The sequence below is a fragment of the Ovis aries genome, chromosome 4 (assembly GCF_016772045.2).
Source record: "Ovis aries strain OAR_USU_Benz2616 breed Rambouillet chromosome 4, ARS-UI_Ramb_v3.0, whole genome shotgun sequence".
NCBI classification, from domain to species: domain Eukaryota; kingdom Metazoa; phylum Chordata; class Mammalia; order Artiodactyla; family Bovidae; genus Ovis; species Ovis aries.
In genome coordinates, this window is record NC_056057.1 from 39,697,144 (window position 1) to 39,713,832 (window position 16,689).

Consider the following 16,689-nt stretch of genomic DNA (forward strand, 5'->3'; position numbering starts at 1 on the left):
TTCCTTTAGGATGGACTGGTTGGATCTCCTTGTAGTACTTGTCTTTCTCTGGCTTGTATCACTTAATATAATGTGCTCAGGATCCATCCATGTTGTTGAAAATGGCAGAATATCCTCCTTTTTCATGGCTTGAAATACAATATTTTATTGTCTCTATACCACATCTTTTGTATTCACTCATCGGCATTTGGGTTGTTCTTATTTCTTGGCTGTGGTGAATAGTGCTGCAGTACACATGAAGGTACATATGTCTCATCCAACTTTTGTGTTCTTTACTTTGGGTTTCTTCCCAGAAGTAGAATTGCTGGACCATATAGTAGATCTGTTTTTAACTTATTGAGACACTTCCATCCATATGGTTTTCCATAGTATTTGAACTAACATACTACCCCACGGGTATGAAGATTACCTTTTCGCCAATATGTGTCAGGACTTCAGTTGTGTCCGACTGTTTGCGACTGTATGGACTGGAGCATGCCAGGCCTCCTTGTCCATCACCAACTCCCGGAGTTTACTCAGACTCATGTCCTCTGAGTCAGTGATGCCATCCATCCAACCGTCTGTCGTCCCCTTCTCCTCCCGCCTTCAACCTTTTGCAGCATCAGGGACTTTTCAAATGAGTCAGCTCTTCTCATCAGGTGGCCAAAATATTGGAATTTCAGCTTCAGCGTCAGTCCTTCCAGTGAATATTCAGGACTGATCTCCATTAGGATGGACTGGTTGGATCTTACAGTCCAAGGGATTCTCAAGAGTCTTCTCCAACACCACAGTTCAAAAGCATCAATTCTTTGCCACTCAGCTTTCTTTATAGTCCAACTTTTACATCCATACATGACTACTGGAGAAACCATAGCCTTGACTAGATGGATCATTGTTGACAAAATAATGTCTCTGCTTTTTAATGTGCTGTCTAGGTTGGTCATAACTTTCCTTCCAAGGAGTAAGCGTCTTTTAATTTCATGGCTGCAATCACCATCTGCATTGATTCTGAAGCCCAGCAAAAATAAAGTCTGTCACTTTTTCCACTGTTTCCCATCTATTTCCCAAGAAACAATGGGACCAGATGCCATGATCTTAATTTTCTGAATGTTGAGTTTTAAGTCAACTTTTTTCACTCTCCTCTTTCACTTTCATCAAGAGGCTCTTTAGTTCTTTGGTTTCAGCCATAAGGGTGGTGTCATCTACATCAGTTCAGTTCAGTCGCTCAGTCGTGTCCGACTCTTTGCGACCCCATGAATCGCAGCATGCCAGGCCTCCCTTTCCATCACCATCTCCTGGAGTTCACTCAGACTTGCATCCATCGAGTCAGTGATGCCATCCAGCCATCTCATCCTCGGCCGTCCCCTTCTCCTGCCCCCAATCCCTCCCAGCATCAGAGTCTTTTCCAATGAGTCAACTCTTCTCATGAGGTGGCCAAAGTACTGGAGCTTCAGCTTTAGCATCATTCCTTCCAAAGAAATCCCAGGGTTGATCTCCTTCAGAATGGAGTGGATCTCGTCGTCTGCATGTCTGAGATTATTGGTATTTCTCCCAGCATCTACTTGATGATAGCCATTGTAACAGATATGAAGTGATATCTTGTGTTTTTTATTTGCATTCCCTGATGATTAGTGATGTTGGGCATCTTCTCATGTGCCTGTGCTCATTTTGATGACCTCTTTGGGGAAGGTTCTATTTCTGAGGCTAATTTTTTAAATTGGGTCATTTTATTATTATTATGTTGTATTAGTTTTTATATATTTTACGAATTAACTTATTTTGAGACTGTTTGCCAATTTTCTGCCATTCTGTAGAATACCTTTTGATTTTGTTAATTGTTTTGTTTTTGCTTTGCAGAAGCTTTTTCGTTTGATACAGTACCATTTGTTGATTTTGCTTTACTTGTTTGTGCTTTTGGCATTGTCCAAAAAATCACTGCCAAAAGAGTATCAGTGAGCTTCTCACCTATGTTTTCTTGGATTTTTATGGTATGAAGTCTTACGTTAGAGTCTTTGAACCATTATGAGTCCATTTTTGCATGTCGTATGTGATGGGTGTCCAATTTATGTATTGGGCTTGTGTTTTTCCAGTTTTACCAGCGTTATTCATCAAGGAGGTTATCCTTTCTCCCTTGGGTATTCTTGGCTCTCTTGATGAATATTAGTTGATTGTACGTGCTGGAATTTTAGGGCTTCCTGTTGGCTCAGATGGTAAAGAATCTGCCTGCAGTGCAGGAGACCTATGTTGGATCCCTGGGTTGGGAAGATCACCTGGAAAGGGGAATGGCAACCCACTCCAGTATTCTTGCCTGGAGAATTCCTTGAACAGAGGAGCCTGGTGGGTTACAGTCCATAGGCTCACAAAGAGTAACTCAACTGAATGGTTAACACTAATACTGGAATTCAGTTGTGGGCTCTTTATTCTCTTTCACTGGTCTGTGTATGTATTTTATGCCAGTTCTGTACTGTTTTTTTTTTTTTTCCAGTACCATAGCTTTGTAGTGTAGTTTGAAAGCAGAAAGTGTGATACTTCTAGTTATGTTCTTTGTTCTCAGAATGGATTTGGCCATTTGAGGTCTTTTGTGATTCCACACACATTTTATGATTGTTTCTTCTGCTTCTGTAAAGAATGCCTTTGGTATTTTGATGGTGATTGTGTTGAATCTAAAGATAACTTTGGGTAGTGTTAAGTTAAAAAATAGTCACAATCTAAAAGTTGAGAGTTATGTTTTATTTAATGGTATCTTTTAGAAATTCAAGACCAGGAGACAGCATCTCAGGTGACCTTGAGAGAACTGTTCTGAGGAGGTGCAGGTAGAATTTAGGTTATAGAAACTTGTAACAAAGTAGGTAGCTTGACCATTAAAAGATTATTGTTAATTAAGGAAAACCAGATATCTCAAGTTAAGGAATTTAGTGCTTTCTGTTTATGAGAAGACACAAGAGTCTGGGCTTACTGAAACCATTCCTTTCATACATATCTCATCTATCTAGGGTCAGCATCCTTTGATTTTATTATATCTATCTGTAGTTCCTTGCTTATTGTAAGGAGCAGTGGCAGCTCAATGACATTGTTCTTCCTGGGCTCAGAAACTCACAGTTGAGGGCTGGAATTCCTGATGACTGTGATGTCCTTGTTTATTGATTTGAATACTGGGAAATACTCCATTTCACAGTGCTATAGTCATTTTAACAATATTAATTCTTCCATGTACACAGGATGTCTTTACATTTATGTCTTTTCTAATTTCTTTCAGTTAAGTAAAGACATTTTATAACTTTTAAACTCATATACAGACACACAAACACAAACATTTTACTATCACGCTGGTGAATGAAGCTGATAATCATATATTAATAAATAGATGACATTTAAAAAATTAAAGAGGTCTTAATATTCTTTGTATATTCTTTGTCTTAATATTTTTGAGAACAAAGTTTATAAAACATTCTCTAGCAACCATTTTTTCATTTAATACTTTAATAACATTCAACATTGTGTAATATATAATTTAATACTATAGTTAATGATAGTATATATTAAAAATCAAAATATTAAATCTAATATTTTTAAATGGTAAAATATTAAATATAATTTAGTAATACTTAATATGTAATAAACTTAATAATGAATTTCATTTGAGAAAACATTTAATGATAAAAGTATAGCTAAATTTCAACCAATATCTAAATGATCAGATATTCTAAATGAATTGGCTCTATAACAATACATTTTGGTTTATTTAAAAGATTTCTAAAAATAAATTGATTAGAAACCATTGTTGATTTTATAAGATGGGATTCTGAATCCACAGCATATTATATTAAAACGAAAGCGAAATCTGCTGTCTGTCAGAAATGTTCAGTTGTTGCACTTGACTGCCTCTGCCTGGGGGAAAGCAAACCCCAACAGTAAAGTAAATCACAGTCATCCAGGAGTTTTGTTGTCTCCTTTGTGCAAAGTTTTCTTCACATCTCTTCTTTTGCCTTTAGGAGTCCAAGGAAGGGATTCATAGTTATCACTTACACTTGCTTATTTAAAAGTCTTTGTTTACTCACTTTAATCCCTGAGCAGAACATATTTGTTATTAGAAAGCAGGTGTGAAGGGTGCTTTTGGAAGAGGTAGTTTCTCCTCATGACAAGGTCTGTCTTTTCTGTCAGGGACTGGGTGGGGGTGGGGGATTTGCAGAATCTGGAACAAGATGGGGCACATGATGCACTCAGGGTGGGGAATTTAGGGAGGCTCACTCATCCTGAGAGTCTAGAGCTTGTATGATCTTCAGAGTGAGTGAGTGGCTCCTGAAATTTTGTTGCCTCACCCTAGTCCTAGCTCTGGGGCCCAGGAACAGTAAAGGCTAACTTTCTCAGTGTCTTCTGCTCTCCATGGCTCAAAGAAGAGGCGTTTTAGCCTTTGAACATCACAGGAATTTCAGGCTACCTTTTCTTCCCTGTGCATTTCTTCTCCCCAACATATAATGTTGGTCTTTCTTGCAGCTTTACTTGATGCTTTATAAGCCTCCCAGACTCTTATGTCAATGTAAGGTACAGTGGCTGTTCCTCTAGTGTTAACAATATGTACGTTTTGAAATTTTTACCCCATTATCGGACACTCCTCTCTACTTCCCCTCTATTTCTATTCTAATGTGTTATGTCTTCTTATAATGAACAATGTTAGGGAAATCCAACTTTTTGTTGACAGACACTATTGTGTTCCTCTTGTTATCTAAGAGAGTTGAAATGATGCTTGTCACATTGTTTTTATAAGACATACTTCTTAAAAGTAAATTCTGTTTGGATTTCTAACATGTTAGGCTAGAATGTGCAAACACATTTAAGAAGCTTACTGATTAATTTTTCCTGGAAGTTTACTCTTGAAGTAGACTCAGGCTGCAAAGGCATTATCATAGAATTTCCTGGCTTTTGATTCACTGTTATGATTTTGTCATTTAAAGTTATGTTGAAATTAATATCTTCATATTTTAATATGCTCTCAAGAATGTAAACATGAAATGTGTCTAAATATTGAACATTCAGAACTCTTAATTAAGTTAGTATTTACATAACTGTTTTAAGTGAAAAATTTATTTTCATTAGTTACTAATGGGATTAACAGACTGATGCTCTGACACTGTGGTCATGTCATCTTTATGTAAATAAAATATTTTCTAGAATCAGAATATAATCAATCATTGGTTATTGTGACTAGGCAACAACAGGATTGGGGAATCTTCTTCTCTGCTCTCGGTCTGCTAAGTAGTACATGATGCTCGATTTCTCTACCTGCTTGTCCAGTGAGGCAGAGAGTAATGTTCTCCCTTGCTTATAGAAATATTACAGGGGTAAAAGGAAAAATAACATGAGATGTGGAAACAATAGTAGAGGTTGTGAAGAAGTTAAATTCTTATTACTTTTAAAAATGTAGCTTTGTATTACTTTGTAAAAGCAATATACTTTATGTGTTTATAATTACTTTATAAAGGCAGTATAATGATTATAAAGGTAATATAATTACTTTTTAAGCAAAGCTATTTATTTTTGTTTCATATATCCTGGTTTTATGTAGATTTGCCTTATTTCCTCAATGATGACGTGTAGTAATTAAATCAGTTACCATTGCATGTCAGCAACCTGAGATTATTATGATTTTAGGAGTGAAACAGTCTTTCTCTTAGGAGAAAGAACTCTATTTGACTATAGACTATATTATCAGTAGAGATTGTGGACCCCCTTTACCCAACTAAGTACTGGAAATTTTAAAGTAAGACACTATTTTCTTTTTTTAAGACTGTAGTTAATTACCTTCATTTTCAAAGATACAGAATACAGTTAAGGGAATTTCTAATCTTAAAGTGACTTTCAATATTTTATTAACAGATTTTCAAGTACTGTTGTTTCACACACATGAACAGTGAAGGATTATTACAGATGTTTTCTACCTTACAAACCTGTTCCATTGTCAGTCAGTAATTAATACTTTAAATTATGCTGTACTTGAAGGATGAATGATTTGTTATTGTTTCTCCAAATAGCAGTCAAATAATTTGGTAATAATAATTACAGAGAGGGTAATATATAGTAGTTGTGTTCTTTGCTTGTCTATGAGCTGCACAAAGAGAGGAAAACTAAAAGCTCGTAAGTGTTGTAGCCAAGTGTTGGCTTCTTCTCCAGAATGAAGATGAATGGTATAAAAGACAATGATTTACTACTGCACACTCTGAATATGCAACACAGAGCTACTGCTGCTACTTTTTTTCCCCCTAAAGACGTCTGTCAGTAATGTCTTTATATCTAGAGCAGTGGTTCTCAGCCAGGGGCAGTTTTGTCCCCCAGGAGACATTTGTCAATGCTTGGAAACATTTGTGATTGTCATAGCCAGGGGCGGGGGAGGGGTGAGTGCTATAGGCATCTAGTGTGGAGACTGAGGATGCTACTGAACAGCCCATAATGCACAGGACGCCACCCCGCAACAGACTTATTTAGTAAAAATGTCCAGGGTGCAGTGCTGAGTTTGCAAAACTGCTCTAGAAGGACTGAAGAATTTAAGGCAGGGATAAATCTCCCAGAATTCTTTAAATGAATATCAAGTTGTAAAAATTGGATCTCAGCATCTCTGGCCAGCAGTTTTACTTTCCAAAAGCTGTTCGTTAATAAAGTATCATGTTTAAGGGCAAATTAAACTCTGCTCCTCTTCAAAATTCTTTTGTTGGCAGTGAAATGAATTTAGGTCATTTAAGGTTAGGGATATTAAAAGAGCCTCTCACTCAGCCTATGGTTAATTATTTTTTAAATTTAGTTTTTATAAAATCTAATATAATCTCTTTTAATTACATATGAATTTTCTGGTCAAAACACATATACCTCCAGACATTCAAAGGGAAACAGAATAGTTTAACAAGTTATTTCTGGAATCAAAAACAAACAGAAGACTAAGTAGGTAGGTTTTATACATATCTTCATATTTTTCTTATTTTAAGTATTCTAAGAGAAACTTAAAACTTACCATATGTGGGCGATGTCTCCAACCTAAAAGCTGAAGAATTCTTGATCTGGATCTTTTTCATGCTCATCTCAGTCTTTGTTAGGGTTGTTTTCCTTATTCCAGAAACGACCCCTAGTATTTCACTTGTATTTTTTGTTGAAAAGAATCACCTATTCATATGTGTAGTATGGAGATGGTGAACAGGCGTATTTGTGGTTGTCACTTATTCTGTTCTTTCTTACATTTTTAAATATATTGCTCAAAAGCGTCACCATAAAATTCTTGTTACTAGGAATTAGGGCAAGAAGGAGTGTATGCTGTGGAAGAGTCACTAACTCTGACTTCTTTCCTAATATTCTTCCTCAAAATAATGTCCCAGTTGAAATGTGTTCCTGTCCCAGCTAAGACACTATGTCGTATCAAATGGAACGAATAGCGGAAGTAGGGAAAATATTATCAAACTTTGGTGACTGATTGTAGAATGCCTGTTTGATGTAATTATGACAGGAAAAACATGCACGGTAGAAGTGGCAACACGACATATTGTATATGTGTATTTATGCATATGTGTGTATATGTACATGATTAACATGTGAATATGTTTATGTATACATGTATGTATGAGTATTTGGATCATGTTTATAATAAACAAGCCTATGAATTCTTCCTATGTATGAATTGTGATAATAGGCACTAGACGTTCTAGGAATCAGTTTAAAATAGCTTGCACTTGACTACACAGTAAAATACAAACCAATATCCTGAATTTTAAAGCTTTTCCTTATAGTGTTCCAGTTTGCCTTTCAATATTGTCCAATAATTCCTTACATCACATTCATTCGGATATCTTTCTTTCCTATTAATGCATATTTCCTCTAAAACATGGCTGTAGTACCATCTTTTGACTGTCACAATCCATGTAATCTTTTCTTTGAATTTTGATAGCCAAATTTTCTGTACCTCTTCAATGGAATTGTAATAATACTCTTCCTCATATTGATCAATACCTTATTTGTGTATTTATTATTGGAATCTAATTATCATTTAGGTGTTGTTTTTATTTCATTATATAACTGCAAAACACCTTATGTAGCCTTTTTGGGGGGTTCAAAATAGATATGCATTTTTAAAATATAAGGAAGACTTTGTTAAATAAGCATTCACATTGCTAGAAAAGCCTGACATAGTGGCAGTATCAGTGTCCATTCACTGATTCATGTCATCAGTATTTATTGAGTGCGTGCTATATGCCAGGCACTATACTATGTGCTGGGCTGAACCAGTGAACAAAATGGACAAAAATCTGTCCTCTTGAAACTAACATTGTGATTAAGAGAAGTAAGAAATACATCATAAACATGATACTTACAGGTTAATGATGTTTGCATATGCTCAAAGGGAGCAAAAATACAGAGAACTGAAGCTGTAAAAATTTCAAAGGCAGTATCCTATTTCAGAAAACTAGGTTATCGAAAGAAAAAAGGAACTGTAATTTACTTAAAATGAAGTTGTAGACAATCAAATCTGATTCTTTTAATGATATTAACATATTCTTTCATCTTATGAATGCTTACATCTTCATAAGTTTACGCAAATGCTATTGGATTAATATACAGTTGATGTTGGCATTCATTTTTTTACCCAATTGTGTTAGCTGATGCAACGCATTTTAAAAGCTTGACTTTTGTTTGAGATTGCACTATTTGCTTTTTAAATCAAGAGGGAAGAGTTTGAATAGTTTAGGGGGTTAATTAGGAAATCATATTTTTTTTGGCATACTTCACCTTTTAAAATTCAGCTAGTTTTCAATGGAGGAAGGAAGAAGGTTTTGTTTGGTTTTGATAAAATATATTCCAACATCAATTCAGATTTGGTGTCAGTAGTTACTCTTTACCTTAGATGAAGGACTCTTCACATATCTTAATGTTTCTCTCTGCTGGCCAGCTTAGATGATGATGAGATTTATAATAGATTTAAAGGAAGACTGTACCTTTGAATTGTAAAAATTTCTCAAGGGAACTTTCGTCTTTGAAAGTGACCAAGAAAAACAATTATATCATACTTTTGTTTTACTGCATCTTTTAAGAAACAAGATGTTCTTAAATTGTTAGGAAACAAGTAATTCAGAAGCCCACAGGACACTATTACAAAGGGAAAAAAAAATATCCCAAACTGCAGAATTCAACTAAAAGTAAATGAAATTGATTTTATGATTATCTAGAGCCATCGAGGGGGTAGTGAACCTCTTTTCCTGCCTGCATCAGTATTGAAGATATGTGAATTTAGTCAATAAAGATAGTGAAATTGGAATGATGGTGAGGTGTGTATTCTAACTTTTTCTCTTACCCCCACCTTTTATTATTATGAGGTAGAATCACATTTATTCACCTAATTCATATATGTTTTTGTACAGTGTGTGCCATCTATTCTTTATATTTTTAGCTCCTCTTTCTAATATTTCTTTTCAAGCTCCTAAACAGTTATGAAGGCTATAATGGGAGTCCTGAGATAGCTTTATTATTTCATAAAGTCTAATGGAAACTGTACAATTTTCACAATAGATCTTATTTTTTCATTTCAGTGAAAAGAGTCTTATGACTAATAAAATGGACATTCAAAGTGTATTTAATAAACAATGTTAATCGCAACTTAGAAAAATACTTCTTAGCATTTTTAGTTTTTGTAGAGTGAATCACTTGGGGAATTTATTGTAGAACTACATGTAAAAGAAATATAACGGTACCACATTTAAGCAAACTCAGGAAGAGTCTGGTTTTCAGCAAGAATTTAAGGCGTGTGGAAGATAGTTTGGGCAGTGGGAGGGAAGGTCTAGAGCCAAGACCTCAAGGCTGAGTATTAGCATTGTCTCCACTGCTACCTCATTGTGTTCGTTTTCTATTGTGAGTGTGACAAATTACTCTAAATTTATTGACATAACACATTTATTATCTTAACAATGCTGTGGATGAGAAGTCCTTTCCTTGCCTCATGGTCCATTTTCCTCACCCTTAAAAGCCAGCAACACATGATAATTTCTTCTTACATTATCATCCATTTGGTTTTCTCTTGCATGGTTGCGTTTTCCTCTTCTGTTTTTAAGGATCTTTGTGAATACATTGGACTCTCCAGGACAATCCAGGATAATCTCTTTAAATGCAACTAATTAGCAAAACTTCATCTACAAAATTAATTCCTCTTTGCCATGTAACAAAATATTCACAGGTTCTAGAGATAAGGATGTGTTTATCTTTGGGAAGTCATTACTTTACATACCATGCTGCTGCTGCTGCTCAGTCTCTTCAGTCGTGTCTGACTCTGTGCAACCCTATAGATGGCAGCCCACCAGGCTCTGCCGTCCCTGGGATTCTCCAGGCAAGAACACTGGAGTGGGTTGCCATTTTCTTCTCCAATGTATGAAAGTGAAAAGAGAAAGTGAAGTCGCTCAGTCGTGTCCCACTCTTTGTGACCCCATGGCCTGCAGCCTACCAGGCTCCTCCATCCATAGCCATCATTTATCACACTTTTTCTGCTTCTAGTCTTTTCACTTTTGCTACTGCTTTTAACTTTGATTCATCTGTCATCCTATGTGGAGAAAACTTGATTTGTTCAATATATTATCCTTGTGCATGTAGATCTTTATATCTGATTCCTCACAGATTATTAATTCAGGAATTAGCTGTTTCCATGTCTGATATCAGTTCAATTCAGTTGCTCAGTTGTGTCCGACTCTTTGCGACCGCATGGACTTCAGCACTCCAGGCTTCCCTGTCCATCACCAACTCTTGGAGCTTGCTCAGACTCATGTCCAACGAGTCACTGATGCCATCCAACCATCTCATCCTCTGTCATCCTCTTCTTCTCCTCCCTTAATCTTTTCCAGCATCAGGGTCGTTTCAAAAGAGTCAGCTCTTTGCATCAGATGCCCAAAGTATTGGAGTTTCAGCTTCAACATCAGTCCTTCCAGTGAACACCCAGGACTGATCTCCTTTAGATGGACTGGTTGGATCTCCTTGCAGTCCAAGGGACTCTCAAAGTCTTCTCCAACACCATAGTTCAAAAGCATCAGTTCTTCAGTGCTCAGCTTTCTTTATGGTCCAACTCTCACATCCATTCATGGCTACTGGAAAAACCATAGCTTTGACTAGACGGACCTTTTTCAGCAAAGTAATGTCTGTGGTTTTTAATATGCTGTCTAGGTTGGTCATAGCTTTTCTTCCAAGCAGCAAGCATCTTTTAATTTCATGACTGCAGTCACCATCTGCAGTGATTTTGGAGCCCAAGAAAATAAAGTCTGTCACTGTTTCCACTGTTTCCCCATCTATTTGCCGTGAAGTGATGGGACCAGATGTCATGATCTTCATTTTTTGAATGTTGAGTTTTAAGCCAACCTTTTTACTCTTCTCTTTCATTTTCATCAAGAGGTTTTTTAGTTCCTCTTCACTTTCTCCCATAATAGGGGTGTCATCTACATATCTGAGGTTACTGATATTTCTCCCGGCAATCTTGATTCCAGCTTGTGTTTCATCCAGCCCAGCATTTCACATGATGTACTCTGCATATAAGTTAAAAAAACAGGGTGACAATATATAGCCTTGATGTACTCCTTTTCCAATGTGGTACCAGTCTGTTGTTCCATGTCTGGTTCTAACTGTTGCTTCTTGACCTGGATACAGATTTCTCAGGAGGCAGGCAAGGTGGTGTGGCATTCCCATGTCTTTCAGAATTTTCCATAGTTTATTGTGATCCACACAGTCAAAGGCTTTGGCATAGTCGATAAAACAGAAATATATGCTTTTCTGGAACTCTCTTGCTTTTTCTATGATCCAGCGGATATTGGCAATTTGATCTCTGGTTCCTCTGCCTTTTGTAAAACCAGCTTGAACATCTGAAAGTTCATGGTTCATGTATTGCTAAAGCCTGGCTTGGAGAATTTTGAGCATTACTTTACTAGCATGTGAGATGAGTGCAATTGTGCGGTAGTTTGACTATTCTTTGTCATTGCCTTTCTTTGGGATTGGAATGAAAACTGACCTTTTCCAGTCCTGTGGTCACTGCTGAGTTTTCCAAATTTGCTGGCATATTGAGTGCTGCACTTTAATAGCATCATTTTTGAGGATTTGAAATAGCTCCACCGGGATTCTATCACTTCCGCTAGCTTTGTTCATAGTGATGCTTCCTAAGGCCCACTTGACTTCTCATTCCAGAATGTCTTGCTCTAGATGAGTGATCACAACATTGTGATTATCTGAGTCATAGAGATCTTTTTTGTATTGTTCTGTGTATTCTTGCCACCTCTTCTTAATATTTTCTGCTTCTGTAGGTCCATACCATTTCTGTCCTTTATTGTGCCCATGTTTGCATGAATTGTTCCCTTTGTATCTCTTAATTGTCTTGAAGAGATCTCTGGTCTTTCCCATTCTGTTGTTTTCCTCTGTTTCTTTTCATTGATCACTGAGTAAGGCTTTCTTATCTATCCTTGCTACTCTTTGGAACTCTGCATTCAATTGAATATATCTTTCCTTTTCTCCTTTGTTTTTATTTATTTATATTTTTTAGTTCTGGTATGTCTTGATGCTATTAGACAGGGGCCAATGGCAAGGTCTTACATTAAAATATTGCTACCCATTTGTAAGGAAACTCCCCTGACTCCTGTTTCATCAGTGACTTCCAAGGGAGTACTTCCCTCAGCAAGATGGCAGAGGTCTTGATGGCTTGTCCAGGACAAGTTCCAATGGAGGGAAGTAAATGTACAACTATTGAAGGAGCTATCAAAATGTACATATTTTGATTTACTATGCAGACATTTGACTATGTTTATCTTTAGGGAACTTAACTTACTGCCAACAAAGACTTAACTGAGCTGCCATTCTTTCTCCCAGAATGGGGGAAAAATTATTCTCACAATTTCAAGGTTAGGCTCTTTCAGTTTAAAATAGTCTTTTGTGATCAGTTTTATATTCAGTTAATTCAGAGTTCCAACTCCCTTTCAGTATTCTCTGATTTTCTTGACTTTTCTCCTGGGCCTCTAGGTATAAGGGAAACTGACATGATAAGATATCTGATGTATTTACTGTCTTTTGTCATGTTGACATGAATATTAATGTTATTGGTACTAAGAACATGGTCAATCTTTCCAGATAGTTTTCACCATTATTCTTCAGCTGGACCTCTGCTTCCCACTGGCCATTCAGTCTGCGTTCGGATCCCCTTGAACTCATACCAAGGTCATCTCCTAGAAGAGATTATTATCCTTAATTTCCAGCTTCCTTATTTGTTCATCCCAAGAGGGTTTGCTATGAATATTTCTGCACATCCTGCTGAAATAAAGAGATGTCCCAGATAGAGAGTGGCATTCAGATTCCCTTTGTGTAACTACGATACATTAGGATTTCATTTCCTTCTGCTCTGGGCAGTGGTTTGCTCCTGAGCAATGTGAAATGGGACTTAAAGTGTCTCCATGCTTACATTCTGAAGCCTGACACCCACTGTTCCTAGTAATAAAATGATTAATTGAAAGTCATGGACGATTTTGGCTTCCTGGGTGGCTCAGATGGTAAAGTGTCTGCCAGCAATGTGGGAGATCCAGGTTCAATCCCTGGGTTGTGAAGATCCCCTGGAGAAGGAAACAGCAACCCACTCCAGTACTCTTGCCTGGAAAATTCAATGGACAGAGGAGCCTGGTAGGCTACAGTCCATGGGGTCGCAAAGAGTTGGACAGGACTGAGGGACTAAGCACAGCGCAGCCTACATATGAACCTGCAAGATGAAACTTTCAAAGATGCAAAAGTGCATTCTCATGTTCAGTCACATGAGATTGAATCACCTTAATTCACACGTGTGAAATTCTTCATTCCATGCATGCATCCTCTCTAGGTGTTTGTGCGTTTGTGTACTTTATAGTATAGTACAGTAGTACAGTATCTTTATTTCAAGCCCAGGATACCTGAAAGCAAATGTAAAAGCAGCAGTATGTAGCCGATTGTGTTAGTTGGGTACCTTCGCTAACTTTGTTGGACTTACGAGCTAGTTGGACTTACGAGCTATTTGGACTTATGAACATGCTCTCAGAAGGGAGTTCATTCATATGTAGGGGAATTACTGTATTTCATGGTATAATTCCATGATACTAATATTATGATTTCTGAAACATTTCATTAGTTATGTTTATTTAGAGATGTGACAGTGAGTGATGTTACTTTTTAGATAATTACAGGTGAGTTATTTTTAAATGTATTATTCTGAAAATTATCGCTGAACCATGGCTTAAAGAGACTCAATGGACATTTTCAGTGAAAAAGGTAGGGAAACCATGGTTTCTGTTATCACAACAAATCTTGGCCTGTGAGTTTTGTAGTGAAAGAATATTAAAACCAGCTAGTTAAAATGATGAGAAGGAAAGAATGTACAAGATGACAAATATTCTTTTTTTCAAGACTAGTGTCAAGGGTAGCAGTATGAAGGTTTGAACTATAGAAAAAATTAAAAGCATGTTAGTGTTATCCGTCAGGAGGAAAATGATCCTGTCTTGAATTCTCTTTATGTGCTCCATTCTTTCTAGCAGAAGAAACAGAAGCCAGTGTCACATAGCATGTGAGGAGCTGACATGTGATTTGAATGTAGCTCTGTCTGGTGCCAGAAACTCATGTTATTCCCATCATGCTGTTTTTCTGTCAGGAAAGACATTGGATAAAGTGGTAAAGCAGATAATTGTTTTTTTATAAAGGAAAAGAAAAAACTAGGAAGAAGAAAAAAAGATGTTTAAGATACTTTAAAATATTCAAGTTAGCATGTTAAATATTATGGAAATGTGGTTTTTTTAGTGGTGGAAGGAATTGTAAATACCTGTAAGTTATGGAAATATAATATCTTAAAAATCCATGTGAAACCTTCTACTCTGAAAATTGTTCACTAAACATGCACCAGGCTCTCTCTCTTTGAGAGCCATTGCAATATCTCATGCAACAACAAAAACAAGATTACATTCTTTGAAACCAGAAGCAAAGTCCACTTCTTTTGATGGTGGCTGTTACATGATTCTAATTCATGTTTTATTACAATGAAAACATTTGAAATGTGGTATTATACCTAAAAATGTATGGCAGGGCATTTACATTGGGACTCTAGACTTAAGCTTCCTTGACTTTATTTATTAAAGTTTATTTGCATTCAGGACCTTATTTTTTATTTCCTAAGCTTTTAAAAATTACTGTATAACTTGAACTTGAGGGAATATTCTCTGTTTGAGAAAAATATATATATACTTGAGCTAGTTTTTTCTTATTTACAATTCATTCATCCTTTATAGCATTTAATATGTCTGACATACCTAGACAGTGACTATAATTGCCATTAGCTGTAGTACATAATATGAAGTAGAGACTGTGTCTTGAACTAATCTTTACTAACTTTCAATTCTATTAGAGTCCCAATACCACAGGAAGGAGGTTAGACTTTATACATAAATGAACAATATATTCATGATACAAAGCACACCTGCCTTTCACAGCAATTAGTCATATTGGTTTTTCTGCAAAGAACTAAATATCCTTGATCAATTAAAGTGATTTTGAGTTTTATCTGTTTGTACCTCAAATCAATCTGTTTAGGAGTTCATGTTCCTGGATGAGGTCTTAGGCTGAAACAAAAGAGATAGCTTTGGACTGGAGGGAGTCCTTCATGGATAACCTGGGTCTTTAAAAAGAGGACACAATAATCTGTCCATCAGTAAAAAGTAGAAAAAATCCAGTAATGTGCAGGAATCTTGAATGACATTAACTCTTGGGATTTTATATGACTAAATTACTGTGCCTTGAATAATTGGGATGAGAACCTACAAGGTCAAAATTCAAAGTGTGAGGAAAAGCCTCATGGTTTGAAAATGATAATTTTAGCAATAGAAGTTTGATTTAAATCTTCAAAAATATTTATTAGATAATTAATTTTATTATAGTTAATTATTTTAACTTATTAATGAAAATGTTGATATATTTTAAAGCACTTAAAACTATGAAACTTCATGTGAAACCAACACACTTCAAAAAATAAATGTTAGCCAATGTATATTGCTCCTTTTGAAACTCGTGTTTACCAGTAGCATCCATGGTCAGCTGGGACCAAGCCGTAGAACCTGTTGGTAGTAACCAGAATGCTGGCATTATGCCAGTGAAAAGCAGGGTTGAACTGGTTCCTGCTTGTGCCTGGATTCGCTTCTCATAAGACAGTGAAAACCTGCCAATCCCTGGCTTTGAAGATGGTTTAGTCATGCATGTGCAACCCATCTGTTGGATGAATAAGGGATTTCCTTTTCAGCCCAGCCCTTCAGCCACAGACAAGGTCACTGTCTTTGTGCTCCTCCCTGACCCCCCCTCCACTTTTCTTTTAATCTTCATTTCCTGCCAGGAGTATACACGCTTGATAAACCAGGTGCATCTTATGCTACTCTAGGGAAATCCTTCCGTAAATACTGATGTGAGCCAGAAATGTAATTGTTTTCTCTTGCTGTCTAGGTTACTTTCAATATAGTCTTATTCAGTGAGTTTAAAAAAAAATTCAGTTTCATAATATAAATGCTTATACTACTACAGCTTCAACCAAATTTTAATGGAGACCTCGGTGACCTTGTTCTTCACTGTGAAATGTGAAGCTCCCTGTGCCACCAGGATGAACCTGAGGAGGGGAAGGTCTTCATTCACTGTGTTTCTCTTTTTGGTTATAAGCCTGCTAGGTAGCAT

General features: G+C 36.5%; 1 protein-coding gene across 22 annotated transcripts in view; it reads left to right on the forward strand.

Moving 5' to 3' along the window:
• CACNA2D1 (calcium voltage-gated channel auxiliary subunit alpha2delta 1) overlaps positions 1–16,689 on the forward strand; it is a 540,433-nt gene that overhangs the window by 126,399 nt on the left and 397,345 nt on the right. The gene's annotated exons all lie outside the window — the stretch shown is intronic.